We start from the raw sequence: 14,816 nt of genomic DNA, 5'->3' as shown, positions 1-14,816 counted from the left end.
CTGAGGAATTCCGTTTATGTAAGAGTTTGACAAGGAAATGATCTGAATTTGCTGTTGTCTCAGGAACGATTCGCTGCTTTTTTTACCTTGATATACAAGGTGGCATATATGATCTGAATTCTCATAACACTGCCATTTATCTTTCTTTTTTGTTGAACACATCCATTTATCCATCAGCTATAAATAATTTTTAATAATACTAAAGAAATTTGCAGACAAGGAATGTAACTAAACAAATCTTCTATTGATGATATTAAACCTGGGGTTTCAATATCAAATATGATGAGAAATTTGTGTTCAAGGAAATGATTTTGGATATAAGGTTGTTTTTTCCAATATGATGAGGCATTTGTGCTCTTATCTCAGAAATCCACAGTTGGTTGTTTTTTCTGGTCGTGCTCAGTGCATCCTCCTACGATTTTGCGTTCGATGCTGAAGAAATTAAAACGAAATTTCTATTGATAATAGTAATTAAGACACCGATTACATCAAGAATAGCCCCATTGGTCAAGTTCTATTTCAAAGACCAAATTTACACCTAGACTAGACTCTGATTCTGACGGCTAGGACGATTAACACTAACAACTGAGCCACACTGGAACCTGAATCTCATGCCGTGGGTCACTCATTCAGTTGCTCCACGCGAAGTAGGGGGGCACGGGTCCCATGGCCGCGACCAGCTAGCGCATCCCGAGAAGCACTTCCCGTGCATCACGTCTCCTCTGCTCGCCAGCCCGCAGTAGCACAAGCACGTCGCAGAGGAGCCACCGCAGGGGCTGATCATGTAAGGCTGCGGCGGCTGCTGCTTCTGCTGGATAGGCGCCGGCACCAGCGCAAACGAGCCACCGAAAGGGCCTGTGCGAGCCGGCTGCTGCTGGATCGGCGGCGGCGCCGACGCCAGCGCCGGTGAGCCACCGCAATGGCTTGTGCGAGCCGGCTGCTTCTGCATCGGCGGCGGCGCCGCCAGCGAGCCGGTGATGGTGATCTTGACCCCGCGCCGCATGAGCTCAGCAAGCAGCCGCGCGGTGTTGCGCGCGTCGTCCAGCCCGCAGTGCAGGCGGCCCTCCCAGTCCAGCCCCGCCGCCCGGACCGCTTCCTGCAGGTTGACCCCCCCTCCGCCGCCGAGCGCCGCCTGGAAGGGGACTCTCAGATTGATCCACTGATCGAAGTAGGAGGGCTTCTCGATGCCCTTGAAGCGGCACTCGAACTCGAGCATGGTGCGGCAGTCCCAGTCGCCCCAGGTCACGACGGCCAAGCGGACGCTCCTCTTGTTCCCTGCCCCCGCCGTCGCTGCCTTCAACCAAGCGTCGTGCAGCCAGAGCGCCTCGCCGAGATCCACTCCGCCGTCGACGTCCTCCTGCCGGATGCCGGTGAGTTCCCTGCAAAACTGGGTCAGCACAGGGTGATGTTTGGGACGAACGTACCTGCGAAAGGCGGACTCGATGCGGCCGGTAGCACCGTCGACGAGCACCGCGGGGAACTCGATGATTTCTTGCGGGAAGATCCGCGCGTCTTTCACGCACGTCGCCTCGAAGTCGACCACCACGAAGAAATCGAAATCTTGCTCCAGTCCCTGCCCGCGCGCCGCCATGATCGTCGCCATGTTCGCCGGAGTGCGCGCAGACTCGAGATCCAGAGTCGAGATGGGGGGAAGTTGGGAAGATGGGCGGCGAAGATCGGGGAAAGATCAGATCGAAAACTAAGGTTGCGGTCCCGCCGGTGCGTCGTCCCCTTTAAATCAATCGAAGCAAAAACGAAATCCGATTCCTGGATCCGCAGCTCGACGGATTGGCGCAACTTCTATCCAAATCCAACGATTGGCGCGTTTTTTTTTTTGACGTCATTGGCGCTAGTACTTTCATCAACAAACCAAAGGCTGCGATTTCAGTTGGATCAGCAAATCAAAGGCTATTTCTAATCTATTTATTTTACATTGAATAAGCAATTTCAAATTCCTGGTTTTGAATTTCTTAACTAAATTTATGTTTTTGAAATACTCGTATATTATGCATATAAAATAAAATGAAAATAAAAAAGAGGAGAAAAAATGTAAGTGACATTAGCATGATGACTGATGTCGCTAGGCTAATAAACCTCGGCATTCTCCGGGTCGGGCTTGGTTCTGACCACAGAATCACGAGCCCAAGCCCAGCCTAGCCTGGCCCAAAACACAAGATTAGTGCACTTTTTTATTAAAATAATGATTTTTGGGGTATTTAAAATATATATTATACCTATATTGCCAATAAAATAAGCTTGTTTTCGACCTTTCGTGACGGGCTTCGGGCGGAAACCTAAGCCCGAGCCCGGTCCAGATATCCGGCTTTCGGGTCGGGCTGTCCATGCCCGGGTCTACGCTAGGCCAATCACATGCGCCATTCAGGCGAAGCGCCCTATTGCCTCGCAGGATAGCGACCAAACGCGCAAACACCGCTCTCCGTTGCGTACTTTTGGGCCTCCAATGAACCGGTTTTTGTGTGTGCGTGTTTTCTTTGCATTTTTTTCACTTTAGTTATTTCCTTTCTTTTTTCATTTTTGTTCTTTCTTTCTCTGTTGATTTTCTTTTTTTTTCATGTTTTTTCTTTTCATTTTATTTTCCTCTTTTCTTCCCCTTTTCTTTTTCTTTCCTTTTCGATTTTTTGCAACGCCTTCAAATTCATTATTTAAAAAAAATATGAGCATAGCTTCAAATCGCGAATATGTTTTTGAAATCATGAACTTTTTGTGAAATCATGAATGTTTTTATGAATTTTCCAACATTTTTTTATAAATTCACGAACAATGTTTAAATTTGTGAATATTTTTCTAACTCATGAACATTTTCTTCAAGTTCGAAAATATTCTTTGAAATTACGAATGTATTTTTCAAAGTTGTGAAAAGAATATTTGATTAATTTTTAACTCACAAATTTTTTAAATTCGGGAAATTTTTTTGAAATTCACGAACATTTGTTGAATCGGCTAACCGTTTTAGAATTAATTATATAGTTTTTGAAATTTGGTAAGAATTTATTGAAATTCATGAATATATTTTGAAATTTGTGAACGTTACTTAAAAATTCATGAATATTTTATTCTAATTCATGGCCTTTTTTTAATACACAAACTTCTTTTAAAATCATGAACATTTTTTGATTTTATGAACATTTTTCGAAATTTTGAATGTTTTTTAATCCACGATGTTACATGATTTCCTGAACATTTTTAAAAAATCATGAATTTTTTATGAATTCACAAATATTTTATGATTTCCTGAACATTTGTTCTGAAATACGCAAGTTCTGAACTTTCTAAAGTCTAGAAATATTCTAAACAAAAACCAAGAAATGAAAAAAGGTGCACCGCCCTATACATGGGCCAGCGCTTGGCAACAGTTAGCCGGCCGAAAACTCGGTCGGTTGTATCACATCCACATGATTGAGTGTATAACGGAGGTTGGATCGGTGGTCCCCCGTAACAAAATAGAGTTAACAAGAAGTAGGCGGTCCCTAACCTCCCGTGCGTAGCCCGGCACAAGCAGAGCGTCGTTTCGCCCTCATGGCCGAAATTGCCACCAGTTGCACCACCGCTCGTCGATGCTTGACATCGTCGCCCTACCATGACTCCTTGCTCACCGTGTCCGGTTGCATTGAGTTCTAGCTCACCGTCGTTAGGACTGCAACATCGGGGCTCCCTTCTGGCTCACTGTATGTCGATTGTAGCATTTGCCGCCATCATTTGTAGCTCGTCTCCGTTCTTCGAGGTCTTGTTCGGCTGCCTAAACCTCCACCCACTTGTCGTTGAGCTTGTTCTGATCAGCATGCAGCTATTGCTGCTTCTTTTTCATGCTCCTAGCGGTGGCCACTAGGCGCCGTCTGAACCGCTCTTGCTCGTATGGGTCTTCGGGGACTATGTAATCCTCGTCTCCGAGGCTCTCATCCTCCTTGGATTTGGGTAAATAGTTGTTATCAACCCCGTTGTCGAGATCGTCAGGGTCCTCGTCTTTGGGTATTCTTGCGGGGCTGTTCTGCCTTCCTGGGGAAGCTTGAATGTCCTCTCCCTGGTTATTGACATCGTCAACTGTGGCGCCGTTATCAGTAGTGCCCGTGTTGTGCCCGTTGGGGCCACCGCCGGTACCTTTCGGCCGTCGGTGTCTCAAAGGATTCTGGGGGTGTATCAACCATATAGACGTCGTAAGTAGACGTTGCGGTCCATCTGCCCATATGAGATGAGGGCGTGGCCACTTCGAGTGTGACACTGAAATCTTCATCCATGTCGGTGGCCTCCTCGGAGGCATAGTCCAACACGTCGGTTAACTCATCGACCGTGGCGACTAGGTGGGTGGTGATACGTCTCCAACCTATCTATAATTTATGAAGTATTTATGACATGTTTATAACAATTTTATATGGTTTTGGTGCACTTTTATATGATTTTCATGGACTAACATATTGACCTAGTGCCCAGTGCTAGCTGTTGTTTTTTGCTTGTTTTGGTTTTCCAGAAAATCCATATCAAATGAAGTCCAAATGCAGCAAAAAAAATTGATGATTTTTTTTGGAACAAATGAGACCCCCCCCCCCCCCGAAGCTTCCAGGGAGGACCAGAAGAGCCATGAGGCCCCCAAAAGCCACCAGGGCACGCCCAGGGGTTGGCAGTGGCCTGGTGGCTTGTGGGCCCATCTTAGCTCCTTTTCGCGTGATTCCAGCTCTAGAAATTCTTATAAATAGGGAAACCCGCCCTAGAACTTCGACTTCACCACCGCAAGCCTATGTACCAAAGAGATCCCATCTGGAGCCCTATTCCGGCACCCTGCCGGAGGGGGAAATCATCACCGGAGGCGATCTTCATCATCCAGGCGGCCTCCATGATGAGGAGGGAGTAGTTCACCCTCGGGGCTGAGGGTATGTACCAGTAGCTATGTGTTTGATCTCTCTCTCTCTCTGTCTCTCTCGTGTTCTTGATGTACTGCGAGCTTTGTTAATATAGTTGGATCATATGGTGTTTCTCCCTCTCTATCTTGTTGTGATGAATTGAGTTTTTACCTTTGATGTTTCACTATTATCGGATTGAATATTTTGGATTTGATAACACTTGATGTATGTCTTGCATGTGGATACCCGTGGTGACAACATGGTGTTCTATTGATTCACTTGATATATGTTTTGGTACTCAACTTGCGGATCCCCGAGGTGACATTGGGGTAATCTATGCATAGGGGTTGATGCATGTTTTCGTCCTTCTTTCTCCGGTAGAAACTTTGGGGCACTCTTTGAAGTTCTTTGTGTTGGATTGAATATTATGAATCCGAAGTTGTTTGATGCATATCGAATAATCAACTCACGGATACTTTTGGTGACATTGGAGTATCTAGGTGACATTAGAGTTGGTTGATGTGTATCATATGGTGTTAGTTTAGTATGACCTCTAGGGTTGTTTGTGACACTTATAGGGATGGCTCAATAGATTGATCGGAAAAGATAACTTTGAGGTGGTTTCGTACCCTACAAAAATTTCATCTTATGTTCTCCGCTAGATAAGAACTTTGGAGTGATTCTTTGTTGCACGTTGAGGGAATGTTCTATGATTCAATTATGTTAGCACTGTTGAGAGATTGCACTAGTGAAAGTATGAACCCTAGGCCTTGTTTCCAAGCATTGCAATATTGTTTGTCCTCCGTTTTATCACTTACTACCTTGCTATTTTTATATTTTCAGATTACAAAAACCTATATCTACTATCCATACTACATTTGTATCACCATCTCTTCGTCGAACTAGTGCACCTATACAATTTACCATTGTATTGGGTGTGTTGGGGACACAAGAGAATTCTTGTATTTGATTGCAGGGTTGTTTGAGAGAGACCATTTTCATCCTACGCCTCCCACAGATTGATAAAACTTAGGTCATTCACTTGAGGGAAATTTGCTGCTGTCCTACAAAACTCGGCGCTTGGAGGCCCAACACGATCTACAAGAATAAGTTGTGTAGTAGAAATCAAGATCTTTTCTGGCGCTGTTGCCAGGGAGGTGAGTGCTTGAAGGTATATCTTTAGATCTTGCAATTTAATCTTTTAGTTTCTTGTTTTATCACTAGTTTGGTTTATAAAAGAAAACCACAAAAAATGGAAGTGAGGTTGCCTCATATTCTTCGTCTTTATCAGAAAATGGCGGATCGGAAAATTGTGCCAAAGTGTTAGAAGAAGAATTCAATAAAATGTTTGGAATAAAATCTTTGAATGATATCATGATTGCAATGTTGCTAGTATGAATTCTTTGGATATTCATGATGCTAATGATATGCAAATACATAAGCTTGGGGATGCTATGTTTGATGAATATGATCTTTTTAGTCCCCAAAGTTTTGATGAGTAAATTTATTATGATGATTCCATGCCTCCTATTTATAATGATTGCAATGATGAAAGTGGGTCTGGAAGAGTGTCCAATTCTAGGTAGTAATGATCCCACTATTTTGGAGGGTGTTGAATCCGAAGGAAATATGCCCTAGAGGCAATAATAAAGTTATTATTTATTTCCTTATTTCATGATAAATGTTTATTATTCATGCTAGAATTGTATTAACCGAAAACTTGGTACATGTGTGAATACATAGACAAACAGAGTGTCACTAGTATGCCTCTACTTGACTAGCTCATCGAATCAAAGATGGTTAAGTTTCCTAGCCATAGACATGAGTTGTCATTTGATTAACGGGATCACATCATTAGAGAATGATGTGATTGACTTGACCCATTCTGTTAGCTTAGCACTTGATCGTTTAGTATGTTGCTATTGCTTTCTTCATGACTTATACATGTTCCTATGACTATGAGATTATGCAACTCCCGAATACCGGAGGAACACTTTTTGTGCTACCAAATGTCACAACGTAACTGGGTGATTATAAAGGTGCTCTACAAGTGTCTCTGATGGTACTTGTTGAGTTGGCATAGATCGAGATTAGGATTTGTCACTCCGATTGTCGGAGAGGTATCTCTGGGCCCTCTCGGTAATGCACATCACTATAGGCCTTGCAAGCAATGCAACTAATGAGTTAGTTGCGGGATGATGCATTATAGAACGAGTAAAGAGACTTGCCGGTAACGAGATTGAGCTAGGTATTGAGATACTGATGATCGAATCTCGGGCAAGTAACATACCGATGACAAAGGGAACAACGTATGTTGTTATGCGGTTTGACCGATAAAGATCTTCGTAGAATATGTAGGAACCAATATGAGCATCCAGGTTCCACTATTGGTTATTGACCGGAGACGTGTCTCGTTCATGTCTACATAGTTCTCGAACCCGTAGGGTCCGCACGCTTAAAGTTCTGTGACGATCGGTATTATGAGTTTTTGCATTTTGATGTACCGAAGGTAGTTCGGAGTCCCGGATATGATCACGGACATGACGAGGAGTCTCGAAATGGTCGAGACGTAAAGATCGATATATTGGAAGCCTATATTTGTACATCGGAATGGTGTCGAGTGAAATCGAGATTTTATCGGAGTACCGGGAGGTTACCGGAACCCCCCGGTAATTGTATGGGCCTTAATGGGCCATAGTGGAGAGAGAGAGAGGAGGCCAGGGCAGGCCGCGCGCCCCCTCCCCCTCTGGTCCAAATTGGACTAGGAGGGGGGCGGCGCCCCCCTTTCCTTCCTCCCTCTCTCCCTTCCTTCTCTCCTAGTCCAACTAGGGAAGGGGGGAATCCTACTCCTAGTGGGAGTACGACTCCTCCAGGGCACGCCATAGCTAGGCCGGCCCTCCCCCCTCCTCCACTCCTTTATATACATGGCTAGGGGGCACCCCATAGACACACAAGTTGATCATTGATCTCTCTTAGCCGTGTGCGGTGCCACCCTCCACCATAATCCAGCTCGGTCATATCGTAGCGGTGCTTAGGCGAAGCCCTGCGTCGGTAACTTCATCAACACCGTCATCACGCCATCGTGCTGACGAAGCTCTTCCTTGGAGCTGTACTAGATCGTGAGTTCGTGGGACGTCACTGAGCTGAACGTGTGCTGAACACGGAGGTGCCGTACGTTCGGTACTGAGGATCGGTCGATCGTGAAGACGTACGACTACATCAACCGCGTTGTCATAACGCTTCCGCTTTCGGTCTATGAGGGTACGTACACAACACTCTCCCCTCTCGTTGCTATGCATCACCATGATCTTGCGTTTGCGTAGGAAAATTTTGAAATTACTACGTTCCCCAACAGTGGCATCCGAGCCAGGTTTATGCGTAGATGTTATATGCACGAGTAGAACACAATTGAGTTGTGGGCGATACTAGTCATACTGTTACCAGCATGTCATACTTTGATTCAGCGGTATTGTTGGATGAAGCGGCCCAGACCGACATTACGCGTACGCTTACGCGAGACTGGTTCTACCGACGTGCTTCGCACACAGGTGGCTGGCGGGTGTCAGTTTCTCCAAGTTTAGTTGAACCGAGTGTGACTACGCCCGGTCCTTGTTGAAGGTTAAAACAGCACTAACTTGACGAAATATCATTGTGGTTTTGATGCGTAGGTAAGAACGGTTCTTGTTCAGCCCGTAGCAGCCACGTAAAACTTGCAACAACAAAGTAGAGGACGTCTAACTTGTTTTTGCAGGGCATGTTGTGATGTGATATGGTCAAGGCATGATGCTATATTTTATTGTATGAGATGATCATGTTTTGTAACAGAGTTATCGGCAACTGGCAGGAGTCATATGGTTGTCGCTTTATTGTATGCAATGCAATCGCCCTGTAATTGCTTTACTTTATCACTAAGCGGTAGCGATAATCGTAGAAGCAATAGTTGGCGAGACGACAATGATGCTACGATGGAGATCAAGGTGTCGCGCCGGTGACGATGGTGATCATGACGGTGCTTTGGAGATGGAGATCAAAGGCACAAGACGATGATGGCCATATCATATCACTTATATTGATTGCATGTGATGTTTATCTTTTATGCATCTTATTCTGCTTTGATTGACGATAGCATTATAAGATGATCTCTCACTAAATTTCAAGGTTCAAGTGTTCTCCCTGAGTATGCACCATTGCCAAAGTTCGTCGTGCCGAGACACCACGTGATGATCGGGTGTGATAAGCTCTACGTTCACATACAACCGGTGCAAGCCAGTTTTGCACACGCAGAAATACTCAGGTTAAACTTGACGAGCCTAGCATATGCAGATATGGCCTCGGAACACTAAGACCGAAAGGTCGAGCGTGAATCATATAGTAGATATGATCAACATAGTGATGTTCACCATCGAAAACTACTCCATTTCACGTGATGATCGGTCATGGTTTAGTTGATTTGGATCACGTGATCACTTAGATGATTAGAGGGATGTCTATCTAAGTGGGAGTTCTTAAGTAATATGATTAATTGAACTTTAATTTATCTTGAACTTAGTCCTGGTAGTATTAGCATATCTATGTTGTAGATCAATAGCTTGCGTTTAGCTCCCCTGTTTTATTTTTGATATGTTCCTAGAGAAAACTAAGTTGAAAGATGTTAGTAGCAATGATGCAGATTGGATCCGTCATCTGAGGATTATCCTCATTGCTGCACAGAAGAATTATGTCCTTGATGCACCGCTAGGTGACAGACCGATTGCAGGAGCAAATGCAGACGTTATGAACATTTGGCAAGCTCAATATGATGACTACCTGATAGTTTAGTGCACCATGATTTACGACTTAGAATCGGGGCTTCAAATACGTTTTTGAAACATCACAGAGCATATGAGATGTTCCAAGAGTTGAAATTAGTATTTCAGACTCATGCCCATGTCGAAAGGTATGAGACCTTTGACAAGTACTTTGCCTACAAGATGGAGGAGAATAGCTCAGCTAGTGAGCATGTGCTCAGGATATCTGAGTACTACAATCACTTGAATCAAGTGGGAGTTAATCTTCCAGATAAGATAGTGATTGACAGAGTTCTCTAGTCACTATCACCAAGTTACTAGAACTTCGTGATGAACTATAATATGCATGGGATAACGGAAACGATTCCCAAGCTCTTCGTGATGCTGAAATCGACGAAGGTAGAAATCAAGGAAAACATCAAGTGTTGATGGTAGACTGAACTTCCATCACTGCAACAAAACCTCTAGGGATGATCTCCGAACTAAGCTCCCTGAGATCTTCTTCTAACTCCCTTGGCAATCCTCCGCTTACGAGGGCATTGACATAACCTTTCCGGCTCAAAGCATGTGCTACGGCATTGGCCTTTCCTGGATGATACTGCAACTTCATATCATAATCCTTTATGAGCTCCAACCATCTCCTCTGCCTGAGGTTCAGCTCCTTCTGGGTGAAAATGTACTTCAAACTCTTGTGATTCGTGTACACATCACAACGGTTTCCAATGAGATAATGTCTCCAGGTCTTGAGCGCATGCACCATAGCTGCTAAATCCAAATCATGGGTGGCATAGTTCAACTCATGCGGTCGAAATTGTCGTGAGGCATACGAAACAACTCTTCCGTCTTGCATAAGTACTCCTCCAAGTCCTAAGCGAGAGGCGTCGCAATACACTAGGAAATCCTTGCGTATATCCGGCAGAATCAGCACTGGGCCTGTAGTCAAACGTTTCTTCAACTCCTGGAAACTTGCTTCGCATTCTTCAGTCCAATGGAACTTAGTATATTTCTTCAACAATGCCGTCATAGGCTTTGCAATCTTGGAAAAATTCTCAATAAAGCTCCGGTAGTATCCCGCGAGTCCCAGAAAACTACGGATCTCTCCAACTGAGGTGGGTGCCAACCACTCAGTGACAGACTGAACCTTGCTAGGATCCACTGCTATACCTTCTTCTGATATAACATGTCCAAGAAATCCAACTTCCTTCAACCAAAACTCACATTTACTGAACTTGGCCTATAACTGATGTTCCCTGAGCTTCTCGAGGACTAAGCGCAAATGTTCCTTGTGCTCCTCTTCATTCTTCGAGTATACCAAGATATCATCAATGAACACCACTACAAACTTATCCAAGAACTCCATGAATACCTTGTTCATCATGCTCATAAAATAGGCAGGGGCGTTAGTCAATCCAAATGACATAACTGTATACTCATATAGCCCATATCTTGTGGTAAAAGCTGTCTTAGGTATATCCTTTTCTCGAATTTTCAACAGGTGATATCCTGATCGCAGATCGATATTCGAAAACACTTTAGCTCCTTGTAGCTGGTCAGACAGATCATTGATCATCGGCAATGGGTACTTGTTCTTGATCGTCACTTCATTCAGCGCACGATAATCAACAACCATTCTCAAACATACATCCTTCTTCTCAACCAAGAGCACTGGGGCTCCCCATGGTGATGAACTTCGTCGGATGTAACCTTTCTCCAATAACTCCTTAATCTGCTTCTTGATCTCTTCCAGATCATTCGCGGGCATCCGGTAGGGTCTCTTCGATATAGGCCCGGTGCCTGGCAACAACTCTATCAAAAACTCGATGTCTCGATCTAGCGGCATGCCTGGTAGTTCCTCTGGAAACACGTCTAGATAATCCTTCACAACAGGCACTTCCTCCTGAACAACTCCTGAGAGGGAATTTACATGGGTTCTCCTTGGCACATGCCTGGATACATACTTGATCCTTTTTCCCTCCGGGGTGGTAAGCAGAATTGACTTACTGGCGCAATCGATGTTTCCTCCATACATCGACAGCCAATCCATTCCTAGTATCACATCCAATCCTTGCGACTCTAGAATTATCAAGTCGGAGGGGAAAACATGACTACCTATGGTTAATGGAAACTGAAAACATCCACTGCTTGCCTTCAATCATAAGAGCCTTGTCTACCAACTCCTGGTAGTTGTTAAATGTTGCCACCATCAACTGCATACTCATCTCATCGTTCAGCCCTTCCATAAACTTCTCCTGCTTCGCGACATCGGTGGCCACATCATCTGGGGCATAGCAAGATAACTTGCTAAACTCATCCACGTACTGCCCCACCGTATGGTTCCCTTGGAGTAAGTTGCGAAACTCACGCTTCTTCATGCTCATAGCTCCAGTTGAGACCTGGGCTGTGCGGACTGCTTGCTAAAACTGCTCCCAAGTGACATTGGCTATAGGGAATGTGGCTGTATAATTCTCCCACCATGAGGCTGCTGGTCCATCCAATTGATGTGTGGCAAAACGCACCTTCTCAGCATCTGTGCAACCTGCGGTGGTCAACACCCTTCCAATCCTGTGTAGCCAGTCATCAGCAACTATTGGCTCCGTGCTGCTGGAAAACACCAGGGGCTGCAACCTTAGAAAACAGGCTAAGTTGTCAACTGGAGGTGGTGGCGGTGGGTTGTTGTTGTTGTTGCATTGGTTCTGAACCAAAAAATCCATCAAGGCATTCTGCTGCTGGATCAACTGAGTGAGCTCCGGTGGGAAGACAAATCCGGTATCACGTCTCGGAGGCATCTGATGGGTTTAGAGGGAAGAGATTAGAATAGAATGAGTTCTAGTGAGAAAGCACTACCCATATGCACATGAGACAAACACAATCATATCATATAACTCAATCAATCAAGCAAGGGCATACAATTGATCTAACTATCGTTACAGTACTCGGACTACTATTATATACATGGGGGAATACTACTTGATCATATGGTGGTCTACTAGAAATTTTGATCGGTGGAAGACTCCATGATATCCGCTCCAGCTTCGTCTTCATAGTCATCATCGCTACTGTCGGGGTCAGAGTCGGTGTCGTCAATGATGATGTAGTCTTCAGAACGAATGTCCTTGGATTGATCGTCATCTCCTCCTGGCGCGGCACCTCCCATGAAGACTCCGATCTTCTTTATCAGGTCGTCATTCTTCTCCAATAGTATTGCGATTTCCTCCTCGTATCCGTCGCATGTAGACTTGAGTTCCTCTTCTAGCTCCATGTTCCTGGTCATCGCCTTCTTCAAATCTATCATGCTAGCGCACATCTGGTTCTCCTCGCGTCGAATGTGCTGGTTTAACTCCTGGATGAAAGCTGCAATGGACCTGTCCTTCCTGGTGCTGATCATCTCCCATTGCTCATCTCGGCGCCCACATATCTGGTAGATAGTGTCCTTCAGCTCCTGTTTGTAGACTTCTCCAATACGTCCCATAGCAATGTGGGCTGCCATGCTCTTGCCTAGACTCCAGGTTGGTGCATCAAAGGAAAATTCTATGGGCTCAGTGACTGGCGTGAATGTCCTTCCTGGAACTTGAACTCGAACCATCCAACGCTCCTCTTCTGGTAAAGTGGCGGTGTAGGTCCCGGTGAAGCTTGGTATGCCGATGTTCAGGTACCTAGTGACTTCCTTCAAGTGTCGTCCAAAAGGTGTGTCTTCATCCGGTTGTGCAAACTTGTTCCTTGAGTCCGCCATACAAAAGAGTAGCAAATGGAGAGGAGTCAGAAATGAGTAGAGTAGAGTGACCTATGGCTCATCTTAGTGGTCGTGTCCTACATTCAGCGTGTGCTCTGATACCATCTTGTAGCGATCCGACCTCAAACGGTCAAATCTCTGTGTTTAGTGTCTTCCCTGGATCGGTAATGCTGACACACACAGTACTCGAAGGATTTATAACAGAGTAGCAATCACACACTTATTACATCGAATGTCTCAAAAGAGAACTTATTACAATAAATATGGCTTAAGGCCATCTAAATAAGATAATAGCGGAAGGCTTGGAAGATAAAGTGAGCCCATCAACTCCAACGGCATAGCTGAGTGCATGACAACGGCCTAGCGAACCTTACTCTTCGTCTGAAAAGTCTGCAACATGATACATTGCAGCCCAAAAACGGGTCAGCACATGGAATATGCTGGCATAGTAACACAATAGAGCAATGAATAGAATAAATGCTATCACTACATGCATGTATGGCTGGTGGAGGCTCTATGGTTAATATGTTTTTGCGAAAAGCCAATTTTTCCCTACAACAAAAGGAAATATATATTTTATTTAACTAACATGGTAGTTGAACAATACTGAGAAGGTTCCTCCAACTCAATCCCAATTAAAAGTAATTATCAACCCAGCAAATTAAGTTAGAGTGATGAGATCCACATGATAATCCAAGAACCAGATACTCAAGATGTCCATAACCGGGGACACGGCTAACCATTATTAGTTTGTACACTCTGCAGAGGTTTGCACACTTTTCCCCACAAGACTCGATCTCCTTCGTTGGATTTCTCGCATTACATGGTGTTTGAGAAACGGATGACCGAGACACAGTCTTTCAGAAGCACTAACTCTTTACTCTGGGTGGACAGTTACACCTACTTTCCCTCTACATCTGCTAGCCCACCACTGAAAGAGGTCATGCAACATACTCAACTATGCTAGAGCCCATAATAGCTTGTGGCTGCACACGGAAGTTTCTAGCATGAATAATCTTATGATCCCTTTGAGCCTGGGTGGCGGACTGTAGGATGATCACACGGGTACTCCGGGATATCCTAGGACAACACTGGATTCTCCAGGTGCCCAAACCAACAATCCACCCAGATGTGTATTAAAGTTGCCACCTTAAGTTGAACCATTAATTAACAATCTCACATCTGTCATGGATACACTCAAACCCAATCCATGTCTACGAGCATAGCATGGCAATATAAGAATAACGTAGAAGCAACTCCCAAGGGTTTGATAATAAACAGGGCAATAGGTTCTATCTCATCATCTACTTCCCAATACCCACAAGTTAATCACATCCTAGTCATGCAATGTTTGAGGATTGATACTAATGCATAAAAACTGGGTATGAAAAGAGTATGATCAATGTGTTACTTGCGTTGCTGACGATCCGCAAAACCTAGTGACAC

At 44.6% G+C, this 14,816-nt stretch overlaps 1 pseudogene; it reads right to left on the bottom strand.

The window, feature by feature from the left end:
- Positions 1–433: 433 nt before the first annotated feature.
- On the bottom strand, positions 434–1,803 carry LOC123077973 (ERI1 exoribonuclease 2-like; annotated as a pseudogene).
- Between the last annotated feature and the right edge of the window lie 13,013 nt (positions 1,804–14,816).

The sequence above is a fragment of the Triticum aestivum genome, chromosome 3D (genome assembly GCF_018294505.1).
Source record: "Triticum aestivum cultivar Chinese Spring chromosome 3D, IWGSC CS RefSeq v2.1, whole genome shotgun sequence".
NCBI lineage: Eukaryota > Viridiplantae > Streptophyta > Magnoliopsida > Poales > Poaceae > Triticum > Triticum aestivum.
The sequence above is the reverse complement of the archived record's forward strand: the minus strand, read 5'-3'. Positions and strand labels throughout refer to the sequence as shown.